We start from the raw sequence: 19,760 nt of genomic DNA on the forward strand, positions 1-19,760 counted from the left end.
GAAGGTATGCCTTATCAATTGGCTTTCCAGAGCCTGAGATTGCATTCAATATGACTGACTGAAACTCAGAGAGACAGTTTCTTGGAGGCAGCCCCAAGCTCTCAAATATAGTTAGGAAGGTATTACATGATACAATCACATTCCAAGGGGAGTTGCCTCTCAGATCATAGCATCATAGATTTAGAGTTGATGCTACGAACAATGCCTTACTCAGTATAATCTGTTGAGTTAATTGAGGAACTCATCAAGGTGACCAGGGACTCCCCTGATCAACCTTCATTATGCTGATAAGTACAAAAAGAGTTAGCAAAGGGTTTTGTCATTCAGTTATGTCTGATTCTTTGTAACCCCATTTTGGGATGTTCTTAGGAAAGATACTAGAGTGGTTTACCATTTTCTTCTCCAGTTCATTTTATAGCTGAGAAACTGAGACAAACAGAGTCAAATGACTTGCCCAGGGTCACACAGCTAGTAAGTGTCTAAGGCTAGATTCGAACTCATGAAGATAAGTCTTTCTGATTCCATGCCCAATGTGGCACTGTGCCAAGGGAGAAGTTATCAAATTGCCTAAGGAAGACCCAGATCACTCCTTCTTTATATTAAAAAAAAATACAAAAAGAGAGGAATCAGTATAGGCTACTATAGTCATATCTTGACAATCATTTAGGAATCAGTAACATAGATTCAAGTTCCAAGTGTCATAATCACATTGCCCTGTCCCCAAGCACTCCTCTGCAGACTCCCAGCCTGCCTGGCTTTTTCCTCATCCCTGTACAGGAAGACTTCTCTGAACAGTCTGTGAAGCAATCCAGAGTTTTCTAGATGGACCCCTTCCCTAGCGACCATAGGCTTCTTGATATCTCTTTGAGCAGACTCAATATGGGAAAATGCATTTATTGCTTCTCCTTGAATTTCTTGATCATTCCAATCCAGTCTCTTTTTTTCATCCTGGAGGAGACCATTTGGAGTGTATTGGTCTTTCTGTTCCCATTGACTCTGTCATCTTAAATAGGTCTGAACTGAATCATAGACATAAAATTAAACATCAAGAATAATGAATCTTGGGGGCAGAGCCAAGATGGCAGAGAAAAACAGAGATTGCTAAAGTTCTCCCCCTAAACTCAGCCAAATACCTATAAAAAAATTACTCTAAACAAATTCTGGAGCTGTAGAACCCACAGAATGATGGGGTGAAGCACATCTCCAACCCAAGACAGCTTGGAAGATCAATGGGAAGCATCTATAGTGCCATACTGGGAGCAGAGCTCATACAGTACCTGAACAGGCCTGGAGGAGGGTAATGAATCACTGGCACCTATGGTGGTTTCCAGACTTCTCAATTCCAAAATGGTGACAACAAATTGGAAGGTCAGTGGGAAAAACCTGCTGGACATGTGTGAGAGAGTAGAGTGGTCCAGCCTCAACCAGGTGGCAGAGGGGCAGAGGACCCCATGGCAGCCGCAGCAGCAGTAGGACTGGTGGCAGCAACTGTTTCTGGAGCTCTAGGCCCAGAAACTTGGGAAATTGTGGGAGGATTGAGCAGCTGACAATACACCCCACCACCCCTACTTGAAGCTGAGAACTACCTTGACAAAGAGCTCAAAAGTCAAATAATTGACTTGGGGAATAGCTGAGGAAATGAGCAAAAACAGGAAAAAAAATCAGACTATGTAGAATCTTACTTTGGTGACAAGGAAGATCAAAACACACAACCAGAAGAAGACAATAAAGTCAAAGCTTCTACATCCAACACATCCAATAAAAATATGAATTGGTCTCAGAACATTCAAACAGAATTTTGAAAATCAAGTGAGAGAAGTAGAGGAAAAATTGAGAAGAGAAATGAGAGTGATACAAGAAAATCATGAAAAATGAGTCAACTGCTTGCTAAAGACACAAAAAATTGCTAAGGAAAATGACACCTTAAAAAATATACTAATACAAATTGCAAAAGGATCCAAAGAGCCAGTGAAGAGAAAAATGCCTTAAAAAGCAGAATCGGACAAATGGAAGATGAGGTCCAAAAGCTCACCAAAGACAATAATTCCTCAGAAATTGGAATGGAGCAGATGGAAACTAATCACTTTATGAAAAATCAAGAAATTATAAAACAAAACCAAAAGAATGAAAAAAATAGAAGACAAAGTGAAATATATCACTAGAAAAATAACTAACCTAGAAAATGGGTCCAGGAGAGATAATTTTAAAATTACTGAACGACCTAAAAGTCATGATCAAAAAAAGAGCTTAGACAGCATCTTTGAAGAAATTACCAAGGAAAACTTCCCTGATACTCTAGAATCAGAGGGTACAAGAGACATTGAAAGAATCCATCAATTACTTCCTCAAAGAGATCCCAAAAAGAAAACTCCTAGTAATATTGTAACCAAATTCCAGAGCTCCCAAGTCAAGGAGAAAATATTGCAAACAGTCATAAAGAAACTATTCTAGTACTGTGGAAAAACAAGATCTAGCAACTTGTATATTAAGGGATCACAGAGCTTGGAATATGATGTTCCAGAAGTCAAAGGAGGTAGGATTAAAACCAAGAATCACCTACTCAGCAAATTGAGTATAATACTTCAGAGGAAAAATGGATTTTCAGTGAAATAGAGGACTTCCAAGCATTTCTGTTAAAGAGACCAGAAGTGAATAGAAAATTTGACTTTCAAACACAAGAATCACATCAAGCATGAAAAGGTAACTAGGAAAGAGAAATCATAAGGAACTTAGCAATGTTGAACCATTTGTATACCTACATGAGAAGATAATATTTGTAACTCCTGAGACTTTTCTCAGTATTAGGATAGTTGTAGGTTTTATATACATATAGATGGAGGGCACAGACTGAGTTGCATATGAAGGGATGATATCTAAAAAAATAAAATTAAGAGATGAGAGAGGAATATACTGGGAAAAGGAGAAAGGGAGAAATAGAATGGGGTAAACTATCTCTCACATAAAAGAGGCAAGAGAAAGTTTTTTCAATGGAGGGAAAGAGAGGGGAAATGAGAGGGAAGGAGCAAATCTTACTTTCATTGGATTTGGCTTAAGGAGGCAATAACATGCAACTCAATCTGGTATAACAATCTATCTTACCCTACAGGAAAGTAGGTGGGAAGGGTCTAAGCAGAGAATGGGGAGATGAGAGAAGGGAGGGCAAATGGAAGGAGAAGGTATTTAGAAGTAAACACTTTTGATGAGGGACAGGATCAAAAGAGAAAATAGAATAAACGAGAGACAGGATAGGATGAAGGGAAATATAGTTAGTCTTTCACAACATGACTGTTATGGAAGTGTTTTGCATGACTACACATGTATAACCTATATCAAATTGCTTGCCTTCTCAGTGGGGGTGGGTGAGATGGGAGGAAGGGAGAGAAGTTGGAACTCAAAGTTTTAAAAATGAATGTTAAAAATTGTTTTTACATGCAACTGGGAAATACAATATACAGGCACGGAGGTATAGAAATCTATCTTGCCCTACAAGAAAGTAAGAGGGAAGCGAGTAAGGGGGAGTGATAAAAGGGAGGGCAGACTAGGGGATGGGGTAATCAGAATGCAAGCTGTATTGGGGTGAGTGGAAAGGAGAGATAGAGAAAAAATTTGGAACTCAAAATCTTGTGGAAGTGAATGTTGAAAACTAAAAATAAATTCATTAAATAAAAAACACTGAATCTCAAGTCCTAAAAAGTTTCAAGAGTCCTTAAGAAAGACAGGGAAGTGACAAGAGTACTCAGGGCTTCTAAGTTTAGGGATAGCTCAACCCTAAGGACAACCCATGACCTAAGGTACTTATGGCTAAATGGCCCTGCAATCACTGCTCTGAAAATTGGTGTAAGAATCTATATAAAAATTGTCATTTCTCTTCTATACTTTTAAATAGAGACAGTGTAACTAAGTCTAGCATTGATCCAACTATACTGCAGGTCTCATTTCTATCTCTTCATAGCCAAAAACCCTGGAAGAAGTAAGGAAAATGTTCAGCCCAGTCAGTACTGAGTGGGAGTTGAATTTAATATGGTGTTGGCCACTCTGGTGCTAATCAAAGATCCTAGGATAGGTAGCAGCAAGCATTACTTGACTGAACTAATCAGAGACTATAGTCAAGGTACTAACAAGACACCTTGGTAGCTAACGTTCCCTCCTCTTGAAGGAGCAATCTACCATGTTTTCTACGTACTGAAATACCTGATACTGAGATTTTTGTGAACTGCGCACTTGAAGGGGGAATTTGTGTCAGTATCTTGGATGTTGTCAGATAAAGATTTCTATAGATTTTCTGGGAGGGACCTATGAGCCAGAAAAGTGAGAAACTCCCTACAATGAATCTGGGCCCTTTGTGTTGTGAGAATCTATGACACCAGATTTTAATTATAAGAAACCAATATTACTTTTTAAAAAGCTGATGTGAGGAAATTATGACTAGGAAAAAGGGTCTTGTGTCTTCTCAACTAGTTGAGCAAGTGCTGGGAAGAGAATTGTGTGTCAATATGTAGCATTGGTTTCAGGGGTGGCCCAATTCAATCAGTCAAAAGCCAACAAGCATTTATTAACTACTAGGTAGCCCAGACTTCTAGGCTCTGGACAAAGTGATGAGGCTACAAAGACAAAAATTAAGCAGTCCTTAAGGGCTTTCAAGGAAGTTATATTTTTTAGAGAGATAGCAAAGCAGCTGACTGAGGCAGATGGTGTGAGGATGAGGGAGATAAAAGCTATCCCTATAGGTGCATTTCAAGTTGAGATCCTTTATAATTTCCAAACAACCTCTCAGCAAGCAAGCATATATTAAATGCCTACCATAATCAAGGCACTATGGTAAACTTTAGGGATGAAAAGATGACTAAGGCACATTCAATGTCAATCAACCACAAGCATTTATTATGTACCTATGATGTGCTGAGCACTGCTAAGTGCTGGACATACAAACAAAGGCCCAAAACAGTCTGAGTGTTTAAGGAGATCACCATCTAATGGGGAAGATAACACGTAACGTCTTGGAAGAGTTTATAATCTAATAATTATTGCCTCATCTTATGGTTTCTCAAATTGCCTATTGGTGGAAAAAAGCAGATATATTCTATTTATAAACTATTAAATTGGTAACTATTAATTTAAATTTATAAACTATTAAACTATTAAATTGAGCTTTTTTATACCAGTCTTATGCTGAGTCCAGGCAATGTGAGTCCATTTTTTTTTCTCATGTTGTCTCCCCTACTAGAATATAAGCTCCTTGAGGGCAGGGACTGTTTAGGTCTTTCATTTTGTCCCTAATGCTTAGAGAGGCATCTAGGTGACGCTGTGAATAGACAGTTGAGCCTACAGTCAGGAAGAACTGAGTTGAAATCTAGCCTCAAATACTTACTAGCTGTGTGACCTAGGGCAAATCATTTAACTCCTGTCTAACTCAGTTTCCTAAAGTGTAAAATGAGGATAATACCTGTACCTACTTCCCAGGGCTGTTGTGAGGATCAAATGGGACAATATCTATAAAGTGCTTAGCACAGTGTTAGGCACATAATAAGGCACTTAATAAGTTCTTTCCAATAGTGCCTGGAATGTAGTAAGTGATCAATCAATGCTTGTTGACTAAAAATTTTTCCCAGGACCTAATTATCTAAAAAATAAGGTGACGTTGGAATTCTTGACTAGGAAGACTGGGTGACAAACTTTAGAATGCCAAGAATTCATACGGTCCCAGGTGTGGAACTCTAAAGATGCCATCTCATCCAACCCCCATTGCCCACAGTATCCTTGGAGGAGAAAAGGACTAGTATGCCATTGGGCAGAGTGTAAAACATACAGACTTTGCCAACTTTACCATTATGAATTTCTCTCAGTGCAGATGCAATGTAAGCTGTTTCTTCCTCAGCCCTCCCTCCTTTAAGTATACTTAGGTGGTAGGATCATAAATTAAGGGACATCAGAGACTCTTGAGTCTGTCTTCCTCATATTTACAGGTGAGGAAACTGAGGCACAGAGCAGCTAAGTGACTTGCCCAGTGTCATCACACAGTAAAATGCCTGAGATGGGATTTGAGCCCAAGTCTTTTTGAGTTCAAATCCAATGCCTTATCCACTATATGAATCTAAAGGATTATTTTATTTTTTTATGTTTCTATATGTGGGCACCTATAAGTACTTCTATGGCATTTTCTATGTCAGATAACATAAAGACTGATCCATACCTGGTACCCACATTGTATACTAAGTAATTATGTACTTATGCATTAGGGGAAAACCTAAACACAAGCAATTCCTAAGCTTTATTTTATTCAAAAGATTTCCCCTTTTTTTGGAGTTGGGAACAATGTATGAGAGGCTGCTTTACAGTTGGGTCTGCAAAATAGAATCCTGGGCTGGTAAATGATTAACCACCAGCTTCCAGGGTTGGGGTGGGGGGTGTATGAATGACTCACTTTTAAGTTTAATCCTCATCGTTAACATTTTCCTCTATCACTTTCTTAACTCTGGACAATCAACAAAATAACAAACCAAGCTCTGATTTGCAGCATTTTCTGATTTCTTGAGTGTAAATGCTCAGGGTGAAAATTTAACAATCTTCTGGTTCAAGCTGGCTTTAGCATACTTCTCGTCCTAGGACTCCCAAGAGAAAGCTATTAAAATATGTGTCTATTTATAATAAAGGGCAGCTAAAGGACTTGGCAGATAGAGCACCAGGCCTAGACTAAGGAAGACTCATCTTCCTGAATTCAGATCTGGCCTCAGATACTTACTAAGCATGCGACCCTAAGCAAGTTACTTAGTCCTGTTTGCCTCAGTTTTCTCATCTGTTGGAGCTGGAGAAGGAAATGGCAAGCTACTCCAGAATCTCTGCCAAGAAAACCCCAAATGGGGTCTGGAAGAATCAGACATGACTGAAACAACGAAACAAAATTTATAATAAAGACGGAAACTGTACCTGTGATTTCATTGGTTATTTGTCCTTCATTCTCAAACGGGACCATGATACCAGGGAGGTGATACCGTGACATGCAAGTGGATTGGATTTAAGTAAGGGAGGACTGTGCGAAGTCCCCAACCTCACTTTCTCCTCCAGAACTATCTGGATCCAGTGACCAGATATGGATCAGAATGACAAGAGATGGCCCTAGATGCAGTAGGACACCTTGATCTTTTTAAGGAAAGCTCTTTAAGAGTCTCAGTTTGACTGAGGCAATGCCCAATCAGTGATTAAGGCTAAGTAAGAAATAAGACAGAAAATGGCCTCTTTTACCTAATCAAAAAAAATCATTTGATATAGTGAACCTTTGGTTGAGGAAATTCTCATCTACAAATGCAATTCAGCACCATCTTGTCTTACAGAATTGACTAAAGCACTGAGAGGTTTTGGGATTAGCCACCCAGCCAATATGTATAAGAGGCAGAATCTGAACCCAGTCTTCCTAGCTTCCAAAGCCTACTATCTAGCCACTATATCACACTGCCTCTCCTGACCACTTATAATTTGAGTCCAACTAGACGGGGCTGATATTCATAGCGTTAAGGAAAATAGTAAAATTAGATCACTGTTCTTCAGAACAAGTTAGGAAGTAAGGACACGTGCTGCTCTAGCATGGCTCATGAACAGGCATCTGTTGTTACTCTTTGTGAGCCCTCCCTTTCTAAGAAAGCCTGTGCGTGTACAGTTTCCTGTCTCTTAATTATCCTACGGTCTGTTCCAGCCCAGCTTCCTTGCAGTGAACAGCTGTATGCTCTCTTGTCCAGGAGAAGCCTTGGAAATACCCAGAAGCCTTGAACTCAGTTCAATTCAACAATCTTGCTCTGGTTACAACACATATTCAAGACTATACAGTTAGCGTTTAACAATAAGCATGTCATAACCTACTTCATATGTAGGCTGAATTCACTGTTCTAGGTGCATGTTATTTCTTACCAATAGAATATAAGGTCCTTGAGGGTAGGGATTTTTTTTTTGTATACTCTTTCCCTATATAAGTCATTCCCATCTCCCTGCACTTCTCTGCCTTTATATAGGAGGAATTCACCTATGTGTGAAATACATTCCTTCCTCACCACCACCTTCTGTAATCCATAGCTTCTGTATATGGCTAAATAGACCTGTTTTCCTCTCACCTAACAGTGATGTGAGAATCTACACTAGACACTATTATTTTTCTTGTTATTTGGTCATCTTTAGTTGTCTTACTCTTCATGACCCCTTTCTAGGATTTTCTCAGCAAAGAAACTGGACTGGTTTGCCATTTCCTTCTCCAACTCATTTTACAGATGAGAAAACAAACAAACAAGGTAAAGTGACTTGCCCAGGGTCACATAGCTAGTAAGTGTCTGAGGCTGAATTTGAACTCAGGACTTCCTCACTTCAGGTCCAGCACTCCAGCAATCCACTGCACCATCTAGCTACCCATCATTTTCCTACCCTAATACATTTTCAAAGCTCCCTCTAAAATGATTCCTTTCCTGGTCCCTCCATATGGTAGTGCTTTCTCTCTTGAAGTCCCATCTTATTACTCTATAATCAGAATACACTGTATTTATTCATATGTACAAATGTTATAATCCCCCCAGTAGAACATGAGCTCCAAGAGAACCTTAATAAGTTTATAAAGTTGAATTGATGAAGGCTTATGGATGCTCAGGACCTATCTATCTAGCCTACTACATCCCTTTTAAATCCCCTGAGACTAGATGGCTCATCCAAAAGACTGTCCTCACTAACAGCAATTCCTTCATGGAGAGAAGCAAAGAGCTCCCCCTCCCCCAGCTTTGAACTAGCTATTCCCAAGCTATAAATGTTCAATTACTTCCCAAGCAGGGAATGCAGTTTTCCTTCCTCCCTGTCATATATTTTCTTTGGTTTGCATTATCATTTGCTAAATACATTAAGAGGCACTATTTACCTCGGTCCACAGCATTGAGACCTTTGTATGACTTCTCACCCTCTAGGAACAGAACAGATAAATCACTGCTTAGTCATTTAACTCTGAGGGAGAAGATTCCAGTTTTCCAAATAGGGTCGTTTGTTTAATTTATTCAGCTGCGAGGGAGTCAAAGAAATGTGCTAATGTATAGCGGGAAAGAATGAAGCTGAAATATTTGGGGTTAGATCTAGCCTCTGATGGAATGAGCCAAAAAAAATTTCACCGCCTCTGATTTCAGAAATGTTGGGTCTTTGATGCTCATTGCTTAGATATCAGTTTCTTTTTAGCCAGGCCAGGGTGTTTATGAGTCATGAGCCAGACTTGTAACAGCTGGTGAATGATGAATTACTGACTTCACTCTGGGGTAAAGACAACAATCACTGTGGACCTCAGATCTTTGGCCTTAGACATAGGGCATTGTCTCCAAAGCGTTGTTCACTCTAGGATGTGGAAGTCGGGCAAAGTGGGGAGCACTGAATGCCATAATGAAAGAAAGAAGGTGAGCTTCCTCCCTGATTCTTCAGAGCAAAGATCTTCCATCGCACAAGAAGATCCATTAACAAATATTGGGGTAAAAAGTTGGCATGTTGTCAGCCCTACGAAATTTATTTTATCACTGTTCACTTCAGGAGAAAAAAACACAAAACTCTTGATCTCCACATCAAACATGGGAAATTAGAGCCAGAGAAGATACCTCACGCAGAGAAAGGAAAAAAATAAGAACGAAATGAATACTCCGAGCCCATTAGATGCAACGTGGGGGAGATTCAACTTTAAGTCTGATTGCCTAACCTACTTGTTTTAGTAAGTTTCAATGATGTGGCTGTCCCTCTCTCATTTCTCTTCTCAGTTTTCTCTCTTTGCTAATTATTATATTCTCTTACAAGGCTCTCATCCCCGGCTTTGCCTGAATTTTCATGATTTCTGTTGAGAAATCCTCACAACAGACACAGCACCCATATTTATACACATTCAGATTTCTTTTCTTCCTCTGTCTTTTTCCATCAGGGTTCTGAGGAGCTATTTGGTCTAATTATTTCTGGCACTTTGCCCATCAAAATGTGCGTTTCTTCAAAAGGATGGAAATGACGTTGAAAGGGCCTCCTCCAGAGCAGTCAGGGTTTGAGCTTGAATTCTGTTGTCTTGGAAACAAGCGAGTTCCTGTCATTGAACATGCTCACACTGGACTGGTTAAAGCACTAGCCGGAGGCATGACCCTCTTTTCTCCTCCCTTGCTGTTCACATACACCCCCACATATCCAGACCTTGGGCAGGCTTGTTTGGTGCTAAAATAAAGAGGCAATCCCATGCCAAAACTCATCCTGGTTCTCTGATTCAAAACTCATTGGCACTAGTAGAATTCCAGCCCAGAAATGCATTCATCTCCTCTTTGTGAGTCTTATTCTGAGTCTATGTCTTATTCCAAAGAGCCTGTCTTTCAGGACCTAAGAACCTGAGCTAAAGATATAGGAAGGTAGTCAATGGTAACCCACATTTCTAATACCTTTACTTCAACTACAAAAATATAACCCTAGAGGCATTTGGGGAATAGTGAGTCAGGAAACATACCAGTGGCTCCCTGATATCTCCAGGATCAAATATACAGTCCTCCACTTGATAATCAGAGCCCCTTCCACCCTAACCTGTTCATACCTTCCAGTCTTCTTACACTTTATTACCATCCAGGAACTCTGCAATTTAGCCACATTGGCCTACCAGCCATTTCTCTCACATGTGACACTCTATATCTCAACAGTATGCATTTGCAGTGATTGTCCTCATTTCTTGGAAAGTTCTCTCACCTCACCTCCATCTCTTAGTTTCACGAGTTTCTTTCAAGATTCCACTCTTTCTATGAGGAGGCCTTTTCTTGTCTCCCAGATCCTTCAGTACTCTGAGAATCCTTTCCTCTCTCTTCATCTACCAATTTGCCAGGGAAAGTCTTCACACACTTGGAGTAAACATCCCCTGACTCACCAACAGATTGGAGACCTGTCAGTTACCCTTAACCTGGTTTAGCCCATCAGCCAAGAAAGCTTTATTGAATGTGACTGGTATTTCTGCTGCAGCTTCTAGGTGAGAGTTGAGCACCAGCTGGACACCAAAGGGCTTGAAAGGCCCTTGCACCAGAGGTGCTAGTCTTCCTTGAGTAGTTTCTTCTAATGACCATGAAGGTGGCTGAAGCAGGCACTGTGGAACGTTGGAGCTTAGTCAGCCATCATAAATGCCAAGATCACCCACTGCATCCCTCACCATTGCCAGTCTTCTTCAGTTTTGTCTTACCACTGGACTTGGACAACTCTGGAAGAGAGAGTGGGGCCGATGACTTTGTGAAACTCTGCCTCACTTAAATTCAATTCAGAAGCAAGTCAGGACATCACTCATTATGTCATTGGCCCTCTTTGAAAACCAAGGACAGCCTTCCTTCCTTCCTTTCTTCTTCTCCTCCTCCTTCCTCTTCCTCCTCTCTCTTTCTCTCTCTCTCTCTCTCTCTCTCTCTCTCTCTCTCTCTCTCTCTCTCTCTCTCTCTCTCTCTCTCTCTCTCCCTCTCCCTCTCCCCTCTCCCCTCTCCCCTCTCCCCTCTCCCCTCTCCCCTCTCCCCTCTCCCCTCTCCTCTCTCCTCTCTCCTCTCTCCTCTCCCCCTCCTTTCCTCTCCCCCCCCCCCCGCCCATCTTTCTATAGCTTTGTGACCCCTGGATGGAAAGGAGAAACAGGGGCTTACCAGTGGCACAAATTTAAGTAAACATCTAATAAGTTTAGTCCACTGCAGCCCAGGATTCCTGAACTCAAGTGATCCTCCATCCCCCCTGTAGTAGGCATACTCTACCATGGTCCGCTACCCCTCCTCCTACCAACTCTGATTTCTTCCTCTTACTTAACTTGAATAAAAAAAAAAATTCTTATCACTTGTCCTCTTTCATGTGCATAGTTCCAAACTACAATGGAGGCAGCCATAGCAGAAGTTTGGAAGTCAGAGAACTGGAGTTCAAATTCTGACCACTACTTAAATTACATCTGATATTATCTCTACGGTAGAATTCAACCACACAGGAGAATTACTAGCGACAGGGGACAAGGGGGGCCGGGTTGTAATATTTCAACGAGAGCAGGAGAGTAAAAATCAGCTTCATCGAAGGGGTGAATACAATATTTACAGCACATTCCAGAGCCATGAGCCCGAATTCGATTACCTGAAGAGTTTAGAGATCGAAGAAAAGATTAATAAGATCCGATGGCTTCCACAGCAGAATGCAGCCTACTTTCTCCTTTCCACTAATGATAAAACTGTGAAGCTCTGGAAAGTCAGTGAGAGAGATAAGAGACCAGAAGGCTACAATCTAAAAGATGAAGATGGCCGGCTCCGGGATCCTGCCACCATCACAACACTGAGGGTTCCTGTGCTGAGACCCATGGACCTAATGGTGGAGGCCACACCCAGAAGAGTATTTGCCAATGCACACACGTATCACATCAACTCCATATCAGTTAACAGTGATTATGAGACCTACATGTCAGCAGATGACCTGAGGATAAACTTATGGAACTTTGAAATAACCAAAAAAAAAAAAAGAAAACCAAGGACAAACAGTCAAACAGCTTTCCACTTACACTGTATATATCTTTTCTGTAGATAGTTATTTGTGTGTGGTCTTACTCATTAGAATCCCTTGAGGGGAAGGATTGTGTTTTTTTTCCTTTCTTTGAATCTCCTGGGTTGAGTATAGTAGCTGACACATTTTTGTTATTGTTGAGTGGTATCGGTCATGTCCAACTCTTTGTGATCCTGTCTGGGCTTTTCTTGGCAAAGATACTAGAGCGGTTCTCCATTTCCTTCTCTAGCACATTTGTATAGATGAGGAAGTGACTTGCCCTTGATCACACAGCTAGTAAATATCTGAGACCAGATTCAAACCCATGAAAATGAGTTTTTTTGATTGTCAGCTCAATGCACTATCCACTGTACCACCTAACTGCCCCTATCTGACACAAAGTAAGTGCTTACTCAATGCTTGTTAACTATTGACCAACTGACTATCCACTGCCCCTTGCACATAGAAGGTGTTTAATAATTGCTGACTGACTATTGACTGACTGACTGACTAACACTGGCTGCAGATTAAAAGTTCTTTGTTGAGTAACCATTATGTAACAGAGACCAACCGTCAGCTTAGGACACAACCGACGGGTATTGATGATTCTGCTGTCTTGGCATTAAATGTCTTCGAGGAGGATACCTTTAGCTAATGATTTTCCAGTACAACAAACAGAAGAATGAAAAGTAGGGCCCAGAAAAAGTGTTTGTTCCATGATATGGTATAAGGCCTTATGATTACAAACCAGGGCTTTGAGACCTTACATTTCACCAAAAGAATATGTTTTATCTATATTTTTCCTATGCACTTATCATAGTCTAACACAGAGACTAGATATAACCACTCTGTCAAGGCCCCATGGTTGATAACCTATTCCAGTCTCTGTCCTATAGTTATGCAATTATGTCCCAGGTCCATTTCTAGGGGAGCCTGACCTCTCTTTAGGAGATGGGACTCCCTACTCTCATATTCATTGGCTCTTCACACCTACCTCTTCTATTCCAAGGGAAAATGCTGTTTCTAATCTATGGCTTAGTCAGAAGGAGGAAAAATTAAAAGTACTCAATCACAATACGAATTGGGTATAGGACAGGTCATTTTATCCCCATACAGAAAGCCATGATAAACATGAAAGAATCAGTATGCATTAAAAGAACAATTTAAACAGAATTTGGTATCTTAACTTACTGCTACTTTACAGTCATTTAGGAGGCTAATATTTTAAGTCTCATCAGAACATACAATAATTGTACAATACTGGAATTAGACATTTCACAGTTTTCCTTGGCACTGGGCATTGCCAGATCGAACAGGCAAGGCTCTTCTTTCCAGTTACCTCTTTCCTGGAAATACCACTCCAGGAAGCACAAGAGATACGACCTCACTGGTCTCCCGGGTGCCTCATGACCTTCTGAAATTCATATGGTAACCTGGACTCTTGCATCTGGAGAGAGAAAGAGAGACAGATAGAAGCAGGGAGACAGAGACAGAAACTGACAGAGAGAGACAGGGACAGAGACTGACAGAGAGAAAAAAAACAGACTTACAGAGAGAAAGAGGAGGAGAAGGAGGAGGAAGAGGAGGAGAAGGAGAAGGAGAAGGAGAAGGGGACAGAGAGAACCTGAGAAAAAACCAGACAGAGATAGAGGTAGTTCTATCCCAGGCACAGACTTGTCTAAGTTGGATATATGCTTTTGACTGACCTACCAAATGCAGGTCCAATTTGTCTTTATGCTTTGAAGCCAGAAAAAAAGAAGAGAATGGCTTAGGGATATGTTGCCCTTTTGTTTATAGGTCAGTGGTAAATCCTTAATGTATGAGTAACGCAACCAATTCCCAAAGTTCCCATGTGGTCAATGAGATTGACAGCCCTCCCTCCCTCAAATTAAAGTCAACCGCAAGTCATATCATCTCTCTGCTGTCGTGGTCCTCTTCAAGAGTAAAGGCCAAACACAACAAGCTACTAAGTATGCTGGGGGCAACAACTGTGAACATAGGAACATAGATTTCAAGCTTAAGGAACCTCAAATCATAGTTTCATAGTGTGATAGATTTAAAGCCACAAAGGACCTTAGAGGTCAGCTAATCCAAACTTCTCATTTTATAAATGAGGAACTGAGGCATAAAGAGGTAAGTGACACATAGGAAGGAGAAGAAGTAGGGTTTAAAGTGAGGTTTTCTGATCCCAAATCCTATACTCTTTTCAGTATATCACACCACTATTCCATATTCTGTTTTGAATTATGGTTACTAATGTATCTGTTATTATCACCCTCATGGTGATATAAATCCCTTGACGACAGAGATCACGCCTTATTTATCTTTGCTTCCTCAGTACCCAGCCCAGAGTGGTACTTATAATGTGCTTAAGGAATGCTTGCTATTGCAGCTTTTTTGTAGGGGCAAAGAATTGGAAATCGAGGGGGAAGTCCATCAATTGGGGAAAGGCTGAACAAGTTGTGGTATATGATTGGTGATGGAATACTACTGGGCTATAAGAAATGATAAGCAGTCTGATTTCAGAAAAACTTGGAAAGTCTTACATGAACCAGTGCTGAGTGAAGTGAGCAGAACCAGGAGAATATTGTAAACAATAACAGCAATTCTTGAATGATGACCATCTGTGAATGACTTTGTCAGCAATGCAATGATCCAAGACAATTCCAAAGAACTCATGTTGAAAAATGCTATCCACCTTCAGATACAGAACTGGTGGGGTCTGAATGCAGATCAAAGCATACTATATTTTTACTTTATTTGTGTGTGTTTCCTTTGGGTCTGTGTCTTGTTTTACAATATAACTAATGTGGCAATAAGGGCAGCTAGGTGGTGCAGTGGATAGAGCACCAATGCAGAAGTCAGGAGGATGTGAGTTCAAATCTCACCTCAGACACTTGACACTCACTAGCTGTGTGACCTTGGGCAAGTCACTTAACCCCAATTGCCTCATCCTGGGTCATCTCCAGTCATCCTGATGAATATCTGGCCACTGGATTCAGATGGCTCTGGAGAGGAAGTGAGGCTGGTGACCTGCACAGCTCTCCCTCACTCAAAACAAAGTCAAGTGCAAGTCATGTCGTCATTTCTCTGATGGCATGGTCTTCAGCAATGGACAAACACATACAATATGGCAATATGTTTTATATGATTGAAGACATATAACCTATATTATATTGCTTACCATCTCAGGGAGGGGAGCGAGTGAAAAGATTTGGAACTCAAAATTGTTTTAAAAAATAGAATGTCAAAAATTGTCTTTACTTGTAATTGGAGAAAAATAAAATATTATTTAAAAAAAGAAATGCTTGCTGAATTCTCAGACTTTCAGAGTTGAAACTGAAATTCACTAAAACTTAGGATGGGGACACCATGTTGTTTAATATACTATTCCTATCAGACTCTTCGTGATGTTTGGGATTTTCTTGGCAAAGATACCAGAATGGTTTGCTGTTTCCTTCTCCAGCTCATTTTACAGATGAGAAAACTGAGGCAAACAGACCTGACCTTTAATTAAGTTGGCTAAACTGGTACTGGGTTAGATTTTCCCAGAAAGATTTCCTATATCTATCTCAATCTGAGCTCACATCTCAGGTATTCAATATCCCACACTTCAGACATAGGTATCCACTGGACAGATAAAGATGTCCAGTATTGTTCTGCCTGGCTGCTGAAGTAGAGATACAAACCTTTGTCAAAATTCATGTTGGTTTTCCTTTTCAAAATTCATTGACAATAGTAGAATTCCAGCCCCAAAGTGAACCTATCATCTCTTTACTTTAGACAAAACATGTCCTAACATAAAACCTAGAGGTTCAATTCAATTCAAACAATACTTACTTGACTTCGAGCCTTCTATGGGCACAGTCCTAGAATACAAGGCCCTGGGAAAGCAAAGACAAAAATAAAACATGTTGGCCCTGCCCTTGAAAAGCTTGTATTCTAATGAGGAAACACAAGATGCACAAACGTACACACACACACACACACACACACACACACACACGCATGTCAAGCCATTTATGGCCTCCACCTGAACTCCATGGGAGTATGGGAATGTCTGGCAATAGGAGAGATGGGTCTCTTTAGCAAACAGTGTAGAATTCTGATGATGTTGAAAGGAATGAACAGCTCTGTTTGAAAGAGCTAAAAATGAATAACGTTACCATACGGCGTCAGACCTCCTACAGGGAACTCACTGGCACTTGGATGTAAATATTGCCTAAGCAGCCGTCCTTGCGAAGAGAGGGGCCCTTCTCAGCTGCAAATCTGTTTATTTTTTGAAATTACAAAGGGTAAATGGGCCTTTTGTAAAATTCTTGCTTGAGGGTCCAGACTTGAAACCCAGACTACTGATGAGTGTAGGCATGGAATAAAAAAAAATCCTCCATCATCAACAGATTAATTCACCTTGTAGGTAAGTGCTAAGACTGTTAAATGTGTAACCTCTCGCTACAAATGTGTGGTTCCACCAACAAGTATTACAACCCAGTGATAACTTAATAAATAAGTCTTAGAACATTGCCTGAGACTCAGAGGTCAAATGACTTACCTAAGGTCACATCTCTTGCAAGTAGACTTGCTTGATTCCAAGCTCAGCTCTCTGTCCATTGTGAGATGGGACTTTTCATCTTTGCAAAGAAAATGGAGAAGCTAACAGAGAGATGCCTGTGACCTGATGGGAAAAGCACTGTTTTCAGAAGAAGATGACTTAGGTTTGACACTAGCCTTTCTGTTCTATTAGCTGCATAATCTTGAGAAAGTTGCTTATCCTCTCTGTGCTTCAGCTCTCTCATTCATAAAGTAGGGAACCCTACTCACTTTGACTAAACTGGTACTAGGCTAGATTTTCCCAGATGCACTTCCCATATCTATATCAATCTAAGCTGATATCTCAGGTATAATAAATAGTCCCACTTCAGATATAGGTCCTAGAGAACTGGCCTCAGAGTTAGGAAGAGCTGGCATGTATTGGCTGTGTGACCTCAGGCCAGTCACTTAACCTCGCAGCAGTCTCTATGACTTATAATTTACTGAACTACATCAGTAAAGGCAGTTATGCTAATAAAATCACAGATTTTCTCCCTACCCCTATGTGGTAAGAATAAAATGAGAAAAAATGTAGAAGTGCTAAAAATGCTAGTTATCATTATTCACATTTCCAAACTATAACCACAGTCAGTCAAGAAACATTTATTAAGCACCTATTACGTGTCAGACATTGTCTAAACACTAGGGATATGAAGAAAGGTAAAAGACAGTGCCTGCCCTTGAGGAGTTCACAATCCAGTGGGGGGAGAAAACATGCAAACAACTCTGTACAAACAAACCATAGACAGGAGGAATTGCAGATAATCTTGCAAGCCCTTACATTCCCCAAAATTGTGTGAATATGGAATGTTCCAAGACTGAAGAAAATGTTTATTTTTCAGGGGATTCTCTACCTTGCATCTGCTGCCTCACCTGGTTTCAACTCTAAGGAACAAGATCCTGCCTCCTAGGACAAGCTCATCAAGTCTAAATTCTCCACCACGCTGCTAACTCAAGCTTTGACTGATACCACTTCCTTCAACCTCCTCTGTTCTCTGATTGGAGGGATGGAGAGTGAGCACCAAACTCCTCCCAATGCCTTCCTTTAAAGAGGACAGGAATTGGACCCAGTTTTCTCCATTTTATATCTGCTGCCCTGTCCTGGTGTGCTGCCCTCCCTCTCCCTACTTTTCTACTTTTTTTGTATGTTATCTCCCCCCTTTTAGATTGTAAGTTTCTTAAGAACAAGAGCTTTCTTTTTTATTAATTGTATCAACAGCACATAGCACACAGTACCTGGCACATAGTAGGTGCTTAATAAATGTTAATGAATTGGAATGGATTGAGACGGAATAAATTGTACTGAAAATGAGGACCTCTGGGTCCTAACCCTCCAATCCATTATGGTTTCTTTATGTATGGCAGTGGGAAGTGGGAAGGTAATGCTTTCCTTAGATCCCAGAAAAAATTGCTATGGAGTCCTACCGTCAATTTAATATTTTTCTGTTCTTGTACTTTCATTCCCTAACAATACTTATTTATATACATATAGGACCTCCCAACAAAGGGCAAGGACTCTTTCATTTTTATCTCTGTATCTTCAAAGCCAAACATAGCACCTGGCACACAGTAGGGTACTTATTTGTTGATACTCATATATTGTTCCATTTTATAGAGTTCATATGAGAAATATCTGTGAAATTTTGTTTCTCCTTGTTCTACAAGGATCTGTGATTTTACGAAGAATGTTGGCATAATAGATATGGCACTGAATTTGGAGTCTTCAGATGCTTACTAACTGCATGACCCTGGGCTAGTCATTTAATTTCTCTATGTCCTCAGTTAAAAATTATAAAATTGGACTTGATCACTTCTAATATCCTTCCAGCTGTAAATCTATGATCCTATGTCCTGATAAGACTGTGATCAATGTGAATACTCCACTAATACAGAAGGAAATTCCTTCCACATTTTTCTTGGTATTTTTTTGTGTACATGATTTTCTTGTGGGAGAATGGGGGGATCTTAAGCTGGTGGCCAAATTCTAGTGAGGAGCCTTTCTGAACTTAACTGGACTGATCCTCATCAAGAGAGATGATGGGAAGAAGAGTTTTTCCAGATGGAAGAAAGGTCTGAAAGATCATGGGAAGCAGAAACTGCTTGTATTAGTAAGGCATTTTTGCTTATTGTTAGTATAATTTTGCTTCTTAATGGGAAGATTTTCCCCACCCATTAATGGACCTGGGAAGATTTGTGGGAAAGCCTACACCTTTTGTTAATTTTCTAATGAGGCACTGGTTTTGGAGGGTTGTGAAGCCTTCTGTCTCTAAGAAATATATAAAGACTGTGAGGTGTGGTTTTACTTTGGGGCTTAGTTTTTGGAAGAAGGTTTGTGTTGTGCCAGATGAGACTCTGGGAAGCCACTAAGCAGCATGCCCCACCCCTACCCCAACTCCCTATGAAAATCCAGATGTTCATGCTTTCCTCTCAGGGAACTATGGTCAGATAGTTGAATCTGTCTGTTGGTTTATGATGTATGTATTGCTTATGTCAGACAGTTTGGAAACACTGTCTGTTGATGTAGATTTCTCTGTATTTTCTCTGGAGTTGGGGTGTTGACTTTTTCCCCTGAACTAACTAAATGATACATGTGCTTGGTTAAAGTGATTGTTGACCCCTCAAAAGTTGCTTTTTCTTTTAGAAAAGCAGTTCAAAAAACCTGTGATAGCAGCCTC

At 40.4% G+C, this 19,760-nt stretch overlaps 1 long non-coding RNA gene and 1 pseudogene across 4 annotated transcripts in view; one reads left to right on the forward strand and one right to left on the reverse strand.

Annotated features, from left to right (window-relative positions):
• The window catches only part of LOC140514198 (uncharacterized), a 138,138-nt gene that overhangs the window by 69,195 nt on the left and 49,183 nt on the right, over window positions 1–19,760 (reverse strand). For all 4 annotated transcript variants that reach the window (XR_011970467.1, XR_011970465.1, XR_011970466.1 and 1 more), the window contains 2 exons: window positions 17,048–17,170; window positions 16,336–16,379 (listed from right to left, as the gene is read on the reverse strand). This is a non-coding gene — a long non-coding RNA (uncharacterized lncRNA). The remainder of the gene's footprint in view (window positions 1–16,335; window positions 16,380–17,047; window positions 17,171–19,760) is intronic.
• LOC140513898 (serine/threonine-protein phosphatase 2A 55 kDa regulatory subunit B beta isoform pseudogene) lies at window positions 11,914–12,540 on the forward strand (annotated as a pseudogene).

The sequence above is a fragment of the Notamacropus eugenii genome, chromosome 7 (assembly GCF_028372415.1).
Source record: "Notamacropus eugenii isolate mMacEug1 chromosome 7, mMacEug1.pri_v2, whole genome shotgun sequence".
NCBI lineage: Eukaryota > Metazoa > Chordata > Mammalia > Diprotodontia > Macropodidae > Notamacropus > Notamacropus eugenii.